The sequence below is a fragment of the Lutra lutra genome, chromosome 6 (genome assembly GCF_902655055.1).
Source record: "Lutra lutra chromosome 6, mLutLut1.2, whole genome shotgun sequence".
In the NCBI taxonomy this organism is placed as follows: Eukaryota; Metazoa; Chordata; class Mammalia; order Carnivora; family Mustelidae; genus Lutra; species Lutra lutra.
In genome coordinates, this window is record NC_062283.1 from 93504607 (window position 1) to 93517852 (window position 13246).

Consider the following 13246-nt stretch of genomic DNA (forward strand, 5'->3'; position numbering starts at 1 on the left):
TTTAAAAATGTGTTCTTCAGAAAATGTTAACTAATTGCATCTGTTCTGAAGAATCATTCACAGTGCCAATGTTAACATGGAAATTATTTTAATTTAAATTTTTATCAGTTTTCCAAAATGCATCAAACATGTATATGTAAGATAGGGTACATTAAAGATAATAAAGGATGGTAAATCTAGCAATATTTAAAATAAAATAATATCTTCAAATAAATGACATTATCTTCATTCACTGGCCCACTTCTATATTTTAAGCAAAATCCTAAGTAGACAGATATTATATCCCATTTGCCATACAAGCCAATCATGCTGCTTCCAAGAAACAAATAAAAAATACCTGATTTAAAAGTTGCTTTTCAATATCTGAAACTAGCTCTTTAAAACCAAACGTGTCTTATTATAAAATCTTTACCTTAGGAGAACTTTCCATTAGGTAAGTTTAAATGGTTTAAAAATAAAATCTTATATGAGGAGTTCTGAATAGCTCTACTTTTACTGTAACTAGTGGAAAAGTTATAGATAACTAACCAAAGTATTTTAAGTCTTGTTCCTGCCAGCTGGTAAAGGTTCACAACATGTAAATTGAAAAGCACACATATAGTTCTCGATATTTTGAAAGGACTGAATCTCTTTGACCTGTAAATGATCAAAGGGAATTTCATAATTAATTCTTTATCAGAATGATGCTGTTATATACTTCCTGATTAGACAGCGATTTTCCATGCATATACAATACACTTATATTTCCATATTGGTCAGAGCCCCTGACTAGCACTGTATTTCCCAGTAAAAACCCATTAGTTTATCTTGCATTTATCAGAATCAAAAATATAATCATTGGTCAACTTCCTTCCATTCCTATTCTGGATGAATGAATGAATGGATGAATGAATGAATGAATGAGTGAATGAATATATTAACTATATACACACTTCAGAGTAGTTTTTGTCTTCTCCGTGGCTACAGATACAAGGATTAATAAAATATATATGGTTTAGAAAATAATACAGGCACAAATGCAAACCATTTAAAAAATAATACCAAAGTGAAATTAACTTATTTTTTCTCTCTAGAATTAAAAAAGTCCACATAAACATTTTATCCTTGTCGAATAAATACTTCCAAACTTAGGTTAGGGCAGTCTTAAAATATGCATAATAAGATTTCATATTAACATACTTTAACTAAAATATTTTAGAAAGTCTATAAATATATGTTAATATGTTCATCAACTCCCCAAACTTAAAATTTACATTTTGACAGAATGAAAATTGTTGCCATTTATAATGAAAATTACTGTCATTTATGCACATATTGTGTTTTGTATGCTTTGGAAACAAAAGAACTTGAGATTGAGAGTTCTGTGATGAAGATTCTATAGGTTTCTCATTTCAACTTGAATTTTAACTATTTAAAATAGAGGTGAACATGGTGGCATGTTACACTCACCCAAATATTCATGAATGTGTACTGCAAAACAATTAGGGGTATAAACTGAAGGCCCTGTCCTCACATACCGTATCACCACGCTGACATGACAACACACTAAATCTTGTGAGACAGAAACCTGTGAGCCACATCACCACAAAAAAAGTAGAAAGTCATGGGGCGCCTGGGTGGCTCAGTGGGTTAAGCCGCTGCCTTCGGCTCAGGTCATGATCCCAGGTCCTGGGTTCGAGCCCCGCATCGGGCTTTCTGCTCAGCAGGGAGCCTGCTTCCTCCTCTCTCTCTGCCTGCCTCTCTGCCTACTTGTGATTTCTCTCTGTCAAATAAATAAATAAAAATCTTTAAAAAAAAAAAAGTAGAAAGTCATAAAAATGAGGCAAGGAGACATAATAAATAAAAGAGTAAAAAAGAAAGTATTAGCTGGCAAGGGACATATCCCTGAACTCTCAGATTTACTGTGCCCTGGGAGACGAGCCTGACTCAGTCGCACAGTTCCTTCTCACTCCCAAGTTCGATGGCCAGCTGAAAAAATCTTGACAGTGCTTGCAAAGGCAGAAAATGTCCCTACATTTGGGAAATTCCCCTTGGATATTTAGGCTTTTGACATGTATCCACAAAGAAACAAATATCTATGTTAAGGCTTCTGCTAAGATAGTGGGAAAAGCAGCCAGATAAAATACCTTGCCCATTCAATTCTTAAGGAAGGAGAATCCCACGGCTGTAATAGGTAAAATCTGACAAGAACGCACGGCAATTTCTTCAGAAGCTCTGGGGAGTTTCACTCCCATCAATCTAAAAACTGGATTACTGTATTCTAGCAGACTGAACATATAAGAAGGATGTATCTTATTTACAATGTTATAATTCTCTTCTCTACTCAGCTGCATTTCCCAGCCCCCAGCCAGGAATACAAGAGGAATTCAGTAAATGTTTACTGAAGGAGTGATCAAAGGAGTGAACAGATGAATGAAAGAATGATTATAAACACACTCACATTTAATATATTTAACATGTACTATTATGCATTTGTGGGGTTAAGGAACAATTGCTTCTTCCTCTATTCGACTATTCCTTTTAATTTCCTTCTATTCCTTTAATTTTTTTTAAGATTTTAGTTATTTATTTGACAGAAAGAGAGAGAGAGAGCACAAGCAGGGGGAACAGCAGGCAGAGAGAGAAGCAGGCTCCCCACTGAGCAAGGAGCCTGATGTGGGACTCGATCCCCATGACCTGAGCTAAAGGCAGACACTTAACTGACTGAGCCACCCAGGTGTCCCTTTCTATTCCTTTTAAATTGCAAGGTTCTTTGTAACACAGACACCTCTGTGAAAGTTCTTTTATTGTGCCCAGTTTGCTGTAATAATGGATTTAAAACAAACACACCAAAAATCAACCAAATATAACTATGATATAAATGTCACCTTTTCTCCTTTAATATGCTATTCATCTTAGCAAGGAAATTTAAAATTTTTCTTTAAGTTCTATTATTATTCCTAAATGTTAAACCATCAGACGTATCCCTCCTGCCTCCTAGCAGATTCTGCACCCTTCACCTGTTTCCTCACCGTGAATGTATATTTTGTCTGTTTATTGGCACACGAATATCCTTGAGGACAGGAAAAGAAGTGGTGTGTGTGTGTATGTGTGTGCACGCGCACATGGGCACGCACTTCCCTGGATTGTTCTCATGGAAATCTCCCACATGGGAAAAGGGCCAAGGAGAGCCTGAGGACTTCCCTGACCCTGAGCCAAGGGTGTGGTAAATGTACTCACCATAACCAGCTGGGTGCTTAAAGAGAAGGAGTGGGAAGGAGGAAGGGGAAAGCTGGTAATAAGTGTTGAAATCTTTTACCTGTGAGACAATAATCTAAGAATCTAACATTTTTTGCAATATTTAAATATTCTGTGAAGACTTCTCAGGACTAACATAGCCTCAGGTGATACCTTTAAGCCCAGCCAGAGCACTAAGATCTACCACGGTTTATATAAACTTGACCCATTAAGGAGGAATCACTGAAGGAAGTTCAGCTTTTTCTTTCACTGATGTAGTTTAATTATATATTCAAGATTAAGTTATAACTTTTAGGATGTTTCCACCCCTACCCTACGGAAATCCCTTCAAAAGCCACCCATGATCTTTAAACTGGAGAAGACAGTGGCCCTTTCTTAGATCAGAACACTGGTGACAGCTCTGCAGCACCTGATGCTGTTAGACATACCTTCCTTAAATATTGAGTTCCAGCTCAAAATCAGACACGCAATAGACAATAAGTAAAAGCTCTTCTTCCTATGAAGTTCCTTCCCCCATAGCTTCTTTGATATTTGCCTGTCTTGATGTCCAGCTACAATTCTGATAGCTAAAATACCTTGGAATCTATCCTCTATCTGATTTTCCAGGCCCAGATGAAGCATCTTCTCCCCTGTATGCTTCACATTTTTCCTGTGTCAAAATTAATACCTCTCTCCTTTGTGTTCTCATAGCCCTTTCTTCTACTCCTGCTATGACAATGATCATGATCTGCTTTGGATTTTAGTTAACTGAAGACATATTTTATAACCACACCTAAGTTTTCAGCTACTTGGGAAGGAGACCACACTTGTTTCGTCAGTACACACCTCTAGCACCAAGCGCAATGTTTTGCACATGCCTGGCTTTCCATAAATATTAGTGGGATTCAAGAGTCTACTGAAGTTGTTGAACGGAACAGAATCTTTAACTTCTTGTTTCCCACCCCTCCATTGCCCATCACAAGCCAAAACCTGCAGATAATTTAATCCCCTCTGTCCCCTCCTGTGTACTCTATTTCAACCTGCCCAGTTTAGAACCCAAAAACCTCTCATGGAGACTATCCCAATAGCTTCTAACTTCTCTACCTCCGAGTCCTCTACCTCTTACTTATAAAGTGAAATAAGGTATATTGCCAAAATGTAATCTAACCATGTTACTCCTCGACTCAAAAATGGGTAAAAGTTCTCTGATGTCTACCAGACGAATGTGCTAACTACACACTGAAGGCCCTCTACACGCCGGATCTCTTGACATCGTTCTCTCTGTTTCTTCCATGTCTCCTCCTCACTCAGTGAACACAGCATGTTAGTTTTCACTCCATGAGGACACCCATACCATCCCCCTGTTTCTTTGCCTATGTGGATATAATTCTCTCCACCTGTCAAAACATTGCCTATAGTGAATGAAGCCTTCCTCAGGAAAGACTTCCTGATCCCTAAGCCCTTTCCCCTCACATACCCACAAGAAAGTACGTATGATTTCCTCCTCTGAATGGGCAACATGTTTTACTTACACATCTCTGGGGGTGCTACTTAAGCTTTCTTTTATCCAAGTCAGGTAATAACAGTTTCATCTCTCTTTTAGATTTGATAAGCAAAGGAAAGGCTAAAATGCAGACTTCCTCCTCGTTTTATTCCTCTAACCACCAGAACACTAAATTGCATATGGCAGAAATGTCATAAATATTCATTGAATTTAACCTAAACTGAAGCTTTTACAAATAGCCAAAAAAGCTCAGGTTCCATGTAAGAAGGATGGGGGCCAAAGCCAAGTTAGTGCTGGCATCTGTGATGATTGGTGTTCTCAAAATTTCCACTTAAGGCTGATGACAGAATTAAGCTCTGCTACAGTCAATGAATAATTTATTTGTGCACAAAACATTCTGTTAATGGAAATCTTTTTATGGCTCAAGATCTAAAATATATTTACTGCCCTATAGTTATTAAATGTTTGCTTTAATCATTAGTACACAAGGTAATGACAAATGATAATTACAGGATCATTATATGCTCTTAAACTGATTTAATCAAGAGCATCTCTTCTGAAATTCAAAAACTCAGTGGATGGGAATGGGGGTGGACTACAATGGAACCCGCCAACTCACTGCCACCACCAAATTTAAGAACCTAAAGATTTTGTTGTTAGAAACACCACCAATTGAGAGAATAACTTTAGATTCAAACAGCTAATACATTTTTTTTTTAATTTTAATGCTGAAGTAAAAATCCCACTGCTTCCCTGACGTGGACTGCTCCAACTGAATAAATCATAGCAAAAGAGCAGTTCATGTGTTTGCGCATTCCCTAGATTTCCCAGCCTGCCAAAAAATGTTCCTTTGCTGTGCTATTTCAGCAAGTCGTGAGATGACAATGATTATGCTCCTCAAAAGGAAAAGATAGCTATTTTCCCCATTTTTATTTTTGGACGCTGAAAGGCACACTTCTGGCTGCTGTGAGTACTCTGACAAGTACACATGTTCCTGAGGAGGTGAATTTGTGGGGGATTTTGGCAGGAGTAAGGTTGAGAAAACCTAAAACTATCCTAAGCTCTTGGGAAATATTTAAGGACAGCAACAAGAGGAAGAAGACTCAGGTCTTCCAGTGAATTCCTGTTTCCAACTATCAACCCTCATGGAAAAAGAAAAACCATGTAGTATAAAATATATGCTTTTATCTACTTTTATCTCAAATTCAACTAGTTTACAATCAAGTTCATCACCCTATTACTGAAACCAGTTTCTCTCTTTACTTCTCTTTTCCTATTAAAAGTAACATTCAAACTCCCAGGCTCAAAACCTTGTGTCCTCATTGACAGCTTCCTTCTGCTCCCCTACCCCCATATTGCACAGATACAAATGCACATGTACACACACACACACACACACACACACACAACCACCTACACCCAACCAGGCAGCCCTATGCTGACTTCCTGCACACCCTCCCTTAGATTATCTGTGTCCATCAATCTTTATCGCTACCCCTCCAGTTTAGGCCCTCCACACCTGCCTGAGATCCCACTGCACAAAATCAGATTAGAAGGTAATCTGGGTCCAACTGGTAAATTCCCAAAGGACAGATTTAGGTACAGTATCCTCAAGTATATGGAATCTAGGAATAATGAGCAGAGGCTGTGACCTGTGGAAGTATCAGGAGAGTCTTAAGGAAAACAGTTGGAGCAGAAAGTAGCCACAAGGGTACCATGATGCATGCATACCTGAGAAGTGGGAAATTGAGGAAGAGATTGGAGCAGTTAACTCAGAAAGAATCTCCTGAACCTCAGTTCAAGTGTTCAGTGACGTTTTCTAAAAGTACCTCTGTCTGTGATGGAAGCGTGGGAGGAGAGGTAAAAGGCACCCCATGAACTGACAGCTCTTGTGCAAAATCGTGTAAGTACCTCTTAAGTGCCTTCTGTGCTTTTAGGGACTCCTGCACCTACACACCCCACCCTACCCTCACCACTACCCCTGCACCCCACCCTCACCACTACCCCCAACCCACCCTCACCACTACCCCTGCACCCCACCCTCACCACTAGCCCCAACCCACCCTCACCACTACCCCTGCACCCCACCCTCACCACTACCCCCAAACTGCCCTCACCACTATCCCCTGCACCCCACACTCATTACTACCCCTTGACACCCTACCCTCACCACTACTCCCTGCACCCCACTCACCACTACCTCCAACCCACCCTCACCACTACGCCTTGCACCCCACCCTCACACTACACCCAAATCACCCTCACCACTACCCCCTGCACCCCATACTCATTACTACCCCCTGAAATCCCACCCTCACCACTACCCCCCACGCTACCCTCACCACTACCCCTGTACCCCACCCTCATCACTTCCCCCTGCACCCACCCTCACCATTACCCCAACGCCCCCTCGCCACTACCCCCAACATCCTCACCACTACCCCCCTGCACCCCATGCTCATTATTACCCCAACACCCCACCTCCCTCACTATAACCCCCCCACCTTACCCTCACCACTACCCCAACCCCACCCTCACCACTACCCCCCTGCACCCACCCTCACCACTATACCCCCTACCTCACCACTATCCCTGCACCCCACCTTCACCACTACCCCCACCCTACCTCACCACTACCCCCTGCACCTCACAGTCATTACTACCCCCCAACACCCCACCCTCACCATAACCCCCACCCTACCCTCACCACTATCCCCCTGCACCCCACCCTCATTACTACCCTCTGCACCTCACCCTCACCTGTACCCCCCAACACCCCACCCTCATCACTACCCCCCGCACCCCAGCCTCACCACTCCCCACCACACCCAATGCTCATTACTACCCCTAGACACCAGCCAGCACAACAGGGCTGGACTCATCTTCCTAATTTGCAGGCCTGATTGTGTCTCTCTTCTGCTCAAAAATGTTCAGAGCCTTCCCACCACCACAGGCCAAATTAAATGCATACCCTCCCTACCAGAGTCAAAGACACCTGTACCCCACATTCACATTACATTTACACCTGTATCTCCTAGGAAGCCTTTACTTCAGAGGCCATGTTTTATTTTATCTCATTAAATCTTTTCAGAGGTCAATTGTTTTTGTTCCCATGGTCAAGACAAGGACAATTAAATGTCCTTGTCAGGGGAATAAAGGGGGTTTTGTTTTATTTGTGGGGGAGAGTACTGTTGTTACTCTATATAGAGATTTCTTTGCATTCAAAAAGATCATTAGAAAAACACAAAATTTATTCTTACGGCTCTGCTCTGGGTATTTAATAAGTAGCAGACATGCTGACTCATCTCACTAATATGACTAAAATTCAATCTGACCCAGGTATAAATTTGCAGTCCCCAAAATGAACTTTAAAAAGAAAACACACAGCCAAATATTTTTATTGAATTAAACAAGTATTTATTGAATATCTACTATTTTTTTCAATCACCATTTTCAAGGCTGAAGAGGACACCCACAAAATAGACACAGTCTTTGCCCTCAAGCAGCTTATAGGTATATGAAAAAAATTTCACATAAATTGCTTTAATATAAAGCACAAAAATCCGTGCAAAAAGTAACGTTAGAGAAGTAAAAATTGTTAAGGGGATTCAGAGAGAAATGGTAAAACATGAAGATGAATCATACTAAAAAAAATAGCTAACCAGTTTCTCAAATCAGTAAAGTAAAATTAACCAAAAAATAATAACGCAAATAATAGATGAGGTTGAAAACTCAAAGTCAATTTGTCTTTTGACAATTCATGGATGAGAAGTCAATGTGAGATCAGGTTCAAAAATAAAGATCTCTAAGTGGGTCATTTTGGCCAATATCCACTTCAGCAATTTATTATGAAAACTACCCGAGAGAATCAGAATCTCAAAGGCTATTCTTCATCTATAGGGATGCTGCCTGGAGTCTGTGAGATTCTCAAAGCTGGGAGAGTGTCTGGGTGAACTAAACAGTTGTACCACCAAGGAAAGTAAAGGTACACTGCCTCCAATATTCCCTATCAGACCTGATTTTTCTCCCAAACTTCCATATAGCGTCTATTTCCTTATTTGATTCAATTATTGGAGCATCAACAAAGCTCCAATAATTGAATACTGGCAGTCAGCCAGACCGGTGACGGCAGCTAGTGATACCCTATCTGAAGTTGCGGGAACTAGAGTTCAAGTCTGCCTCTACCACTCACTAGTGCTGCGACTTTGAGCAAATCACTCACTTGTAACCCCCTGAGCCTCCGTTTCCTCATACACAAAATAAAATGTGAGTGCTATGTACATAATAGTTATTGCCTAAAGTGAGATAATGTAACATGGAAGCCATTTGTAAACTGTATAGCATTACACAAATGGTAATGCACGTCATCAGGGAAACAAGGAATATAATTACTAAGTCCTGTTGCGTAGGTTGTGTGTGGAGAATAAAAGATGAGAGGTTTATCCCTCATAACCACCCTTCAGTGCATGCTAAAGTCAGGAGGATAGAAGGATAGGCAGAAGGGAATATTATGAAATGATATAAAAGCAAACTTCTGATTTAATTAATGCTTGTTGACTGAATGATGAATACATGAAGGGGTCAGGAACTGAATGTGGGAATGAATGAAGGCATAGCCAAGAGAAATGCATGAACAAAGCAGGAGGTATCAGGTATATGTCAGGAGTGAAAGAAATAATTTGGGAAAAATGAACCCATGGGGCCCAAGAAGCCAACAGTAATGGGCTCCATTCACACAGACTATAATGGCAGAAGAAACAGCAGTCCTGATAAATAGAGATTGGTTCTAGGCTTCCTATCATTCCAGCAATACTCATTCATAAATACTAACACCTTCTCCAGTTGCCTAAAAACATAAAGGACCCAAACAGAAGAGCTGCATGCATGCGAAAAACTATAAAAATGACCCCATATGAAAGGAAACATTTTGAAGGCCACAACACATTGAAGCTCATAAGGGCTACTCTGAATTCTATGTGATAGCTAGAAAAATTATATCAAACCCATAGAGAGCAGAGAGTAAATCTAATTTGCAACATTACCAAATCTTTACAAAATCTGCTAAAACGTGTCCAAATAAAATGGATTAAAAGTTTCCTCAGTTTTATTTTCCCTATTTGTGTAACTAATGACATATATATTTAAATTAATTTATTTAACTTATTTACATATTCTATTTTATTATTTATAAATTAAATTTGGATTTCAATAACTTCTGGCTCCAAAAATTACTAACTATAATGACTATGTAATTCTCAGCTAAGTAATTAACTGCTCTTAAACCCAATTTTCTCAAATGAATATGGGATTCTTACTTTTTACTTTAAAGATTTTATTTATTTATTTGACAGAGAGAGAGAGATCACAATAGGCAGGCAGAGAGAGAAGGGTAAGCAGGCTCTCCGCTGAGCAGAGAACCCGATGTGGGGCTGGATCCCAGGAGCCTAAGATCATGACCTGAGCCAAAGGCAGAGGCTTAACCCACTGAGCCACCCAGGCACCCCACTTACTTTTAACTTTAAGAAGTTTAAGTACCTATAGCACAGAACCAACTCACAGAACATGTTAAGCATTTTCACCTTCCTTCTTACCTTTCCTCAGCTTAAAGAAGAAATACCACTTACACAGTTCTTTTTTTTTTTTTTTTTAAAGATTTCATTTGTTTATTTCAGAGAGTGAGAGAGAGACCACACAAGCAGGGGGGAGAGCAAAAGGAGAGGGAGAAGCAGGCTCCCCGATGAGCAGGGAGCCCAGTGCAGGGCTTGATCCCAGAACCCTGAGATCATGACCTGAGCCAAAGGCAAATGCTTAACCGACTGAGCCACGCAAGCTCCCCACCATTTACAAAATTCTTAAATAATTACAACTGATGCAATGAAAGAATATAAATTTGAACATATTGTTAAAGGTCCATAGTCCACCTAATGGTCCAAAGTTCACCTACCTTAAAATGAATAATTTCAAGACAAATCAAAAGCACTGGCTACACGAAAGAAAATGGCAACAAATGAGGAGCAATATTGTTGATAGAAAGATAAAATTGTTTTTTTTTTTACTATATTTTATAAAAAGTGATATAAGAGAAAGATTATCCTAATGGTGATGGTTTTCCTTTCTTGGAAACTGTCATCTATTTACTACCAATGTGGGGAGGGGGAATTAGGCAAATTTCTAAAATGTATTATTTGAAAAAAATATCCTCACTTGGACTAATGGGCAAAGCCAGGTTCACAGACAAAGTCAGGGAGAGACTGCTGATTATACGCAACGCAGACATCATAAAAAACCATACTAATTTCATATGAAGTGTTTCCTAACCAAAGTATTTGGTTTAATTGAGAAAATGTACCCATCTCAATGAGTTCTGTCTCCAGTGACAGGCTAAAGAATCAGTCACATGGTTAATAAAGTGTTAAGTATTGTTATGCTTAAATAATGACACACTACCATTACCACTACTAACCATCCTCGTAAACACTAATAGTTGTTGAGCTCCTACCACCTGCCAGGAGTTTAATCCTCACATAATCTTATGAATTTACTTTACAAAAAAAAAAAAATTATTATTTTAAAACACAGTGACTCCCAGTATGCCAACTTTGAAGCAAAGGTTCCCAGAAAACACGTGTGATAAACAATAAGGCTAGCTGTACTCAATGTCCTGGCCAGGTGTATTCTCAGGCAGCACTCAGACAGCATAACCTGCACAGTGTCCTAAAATTTAACTATAACACCATGGGGTTCTTTGCGAATAATTGTAAAAGCCAAACTTGTGAGTACATGGAGAATTAAGTGCGGCAGACAAAAACATTTAGGTTAGTGGTGCTCAGTATTCATTATCATTTTCTAATATCTACTCTAGCTATTAAGAATTAAAGTTTTGTTTTAGAAACTGCCTTTTAATGTTTCTCTTCCTGAAGGGTTTTTTATCGAACTGCCTTATATCCCTTTAATTATCTGATTTTATTTCTTTTTCTGAATGGCACCATATGCCCATAACAATGTAAATTAATGGTCATAAATGAATCTTGGGCCATGAGCCTTACAGACAAAATGAAAAGATGTCCTGGGGTTTCCAAGCTTGGTATTTATTTCTGCACTCACTGAATACTCAAAAGCCACACTAACAAATCAGGTTCTAGGGCTGTTGTCTCAAGGGAGATCATTTCAGACAAACCTAAAGCAGTTGTTGGCTTCATATGAATTATACAACCATATCTCTGAAAAACCACCTGACCTCATCACATCTTAAGATGTTGATAGGTGAAGCAGATACTATTAGTTTGGTTTCAAAGTCTGCTCCCCAAATAATTAGCCACTCTCTCCTCTTATTCATTATCATCCATCAGGTTTTTAAATAGCTTCAGTTCATTCAGAGGAAAATTAAATAACAAGCTGTACAATTTAGAATTGTGCATAAAATTTAGAATTTCAGAAACTCCAATCTTGTGACTGGACTAGAAAAATAAATATTTTTTCCAAATTTTCTGTTACTGTGTAAAGGGTTAATTAAAGCATGAGTTTGCCTGGATTCAAAAAAAAAGAAGAAGAAGAAGAAGAATTACCAAACCTTAAAATCAGTATCATTTAGAGTTCGGATGCCAAAAATCTGTTTAACAGAGCAGGCTTTACTATACTGACATTTTAGCAGTAGCCAAAGTCCTGTTCCCACTAAATTCAGTCTTGGCAACACCAGTCATTTTCTAAAAGCCTTAACTCCTCTTGGTTAGGAGTTTTCTACCTCGAGAGCTTTCCACAAAACACAGTGCAACGAGGAAGTTGAATTGAGCGAGACTTAAAGGTTTCTATTCTTATCACATAAACCAAGCTTTCTGTAAAATGAGAATGGCCTAAATAAAGAAAGATACTAATTTACTCAAAATGTTCATTAGATTTTAGATTTGCCTCTGATACAATACAGTACAATTATACATAAATATCTCACTAATGGTAAAATCTGATATGTTTACATTATTTCAAGATTTCAACAAGCAAATAAGTACTAAAATAGTAAATAAAAGTATCTGGTCCCAAATTACAAGTGACAACATTTTCTAATTTTCTCATCTTTCTAACTGGTACATTCCCAGAAATATTGTAAACACTTACAAACATGTTCATTTAGATAGCATTCCAAACACCTTTCACAGGTAGTAAGGGCCTCAAATCATCACTGCCAAAATTTCACATAAAGCTTAATATTTTGCTTAAAAGATATTTCCAATAATTTTGAAATCAAACCATATAAAAAGCACTTGACTCAACTTACCCAGCAGTTGACTGTTAATGAATTGGTAAAAGAGTGTTCCAACCAAATCAGTTCACTTAGTTTTTCAAGTGGATCTCATTACCATTGTCTTTTTAAAAATTCAAAGACTCCACCTAATGAGGAAAGGAAAACAAAAACAGAAACAAAAACAGTGTTTAAACCAGAGCAGCATCATGGGACCAATACATTAACAACACAGAAATCAAATCAAGGGACGCCTGGGTGGCTCAGCTGGTTAAGCAGCTGCCTTCGGCTCA

The 13246-nt window shown here is 38.9% G+C and overlaps 1 protein-coding gene across 4 annotated transcripts in view; it reads right to left on the reverse strand.

The window, feature by feature from the left end:
- Positions 1-13246, reverse strand: part of HIVEP2 (HIVEP zinc finger 2) — a 197234-nt gene that overhangs the window by 72058 nt on the left and 111930 nt on the right. For all 4 annotated transcript variants that reach the window (XM_047732483.1, XM_047732485.1, XM_047732482.1 and 1 more), the window contains exon 2: positions 12990-13102. The gene's annotated coding sequence lies outside the window, so the exon portion shown is untranslated. The remainder of the gene's footprint in view (positions 1-12989; positions 13103-13246) is intronic.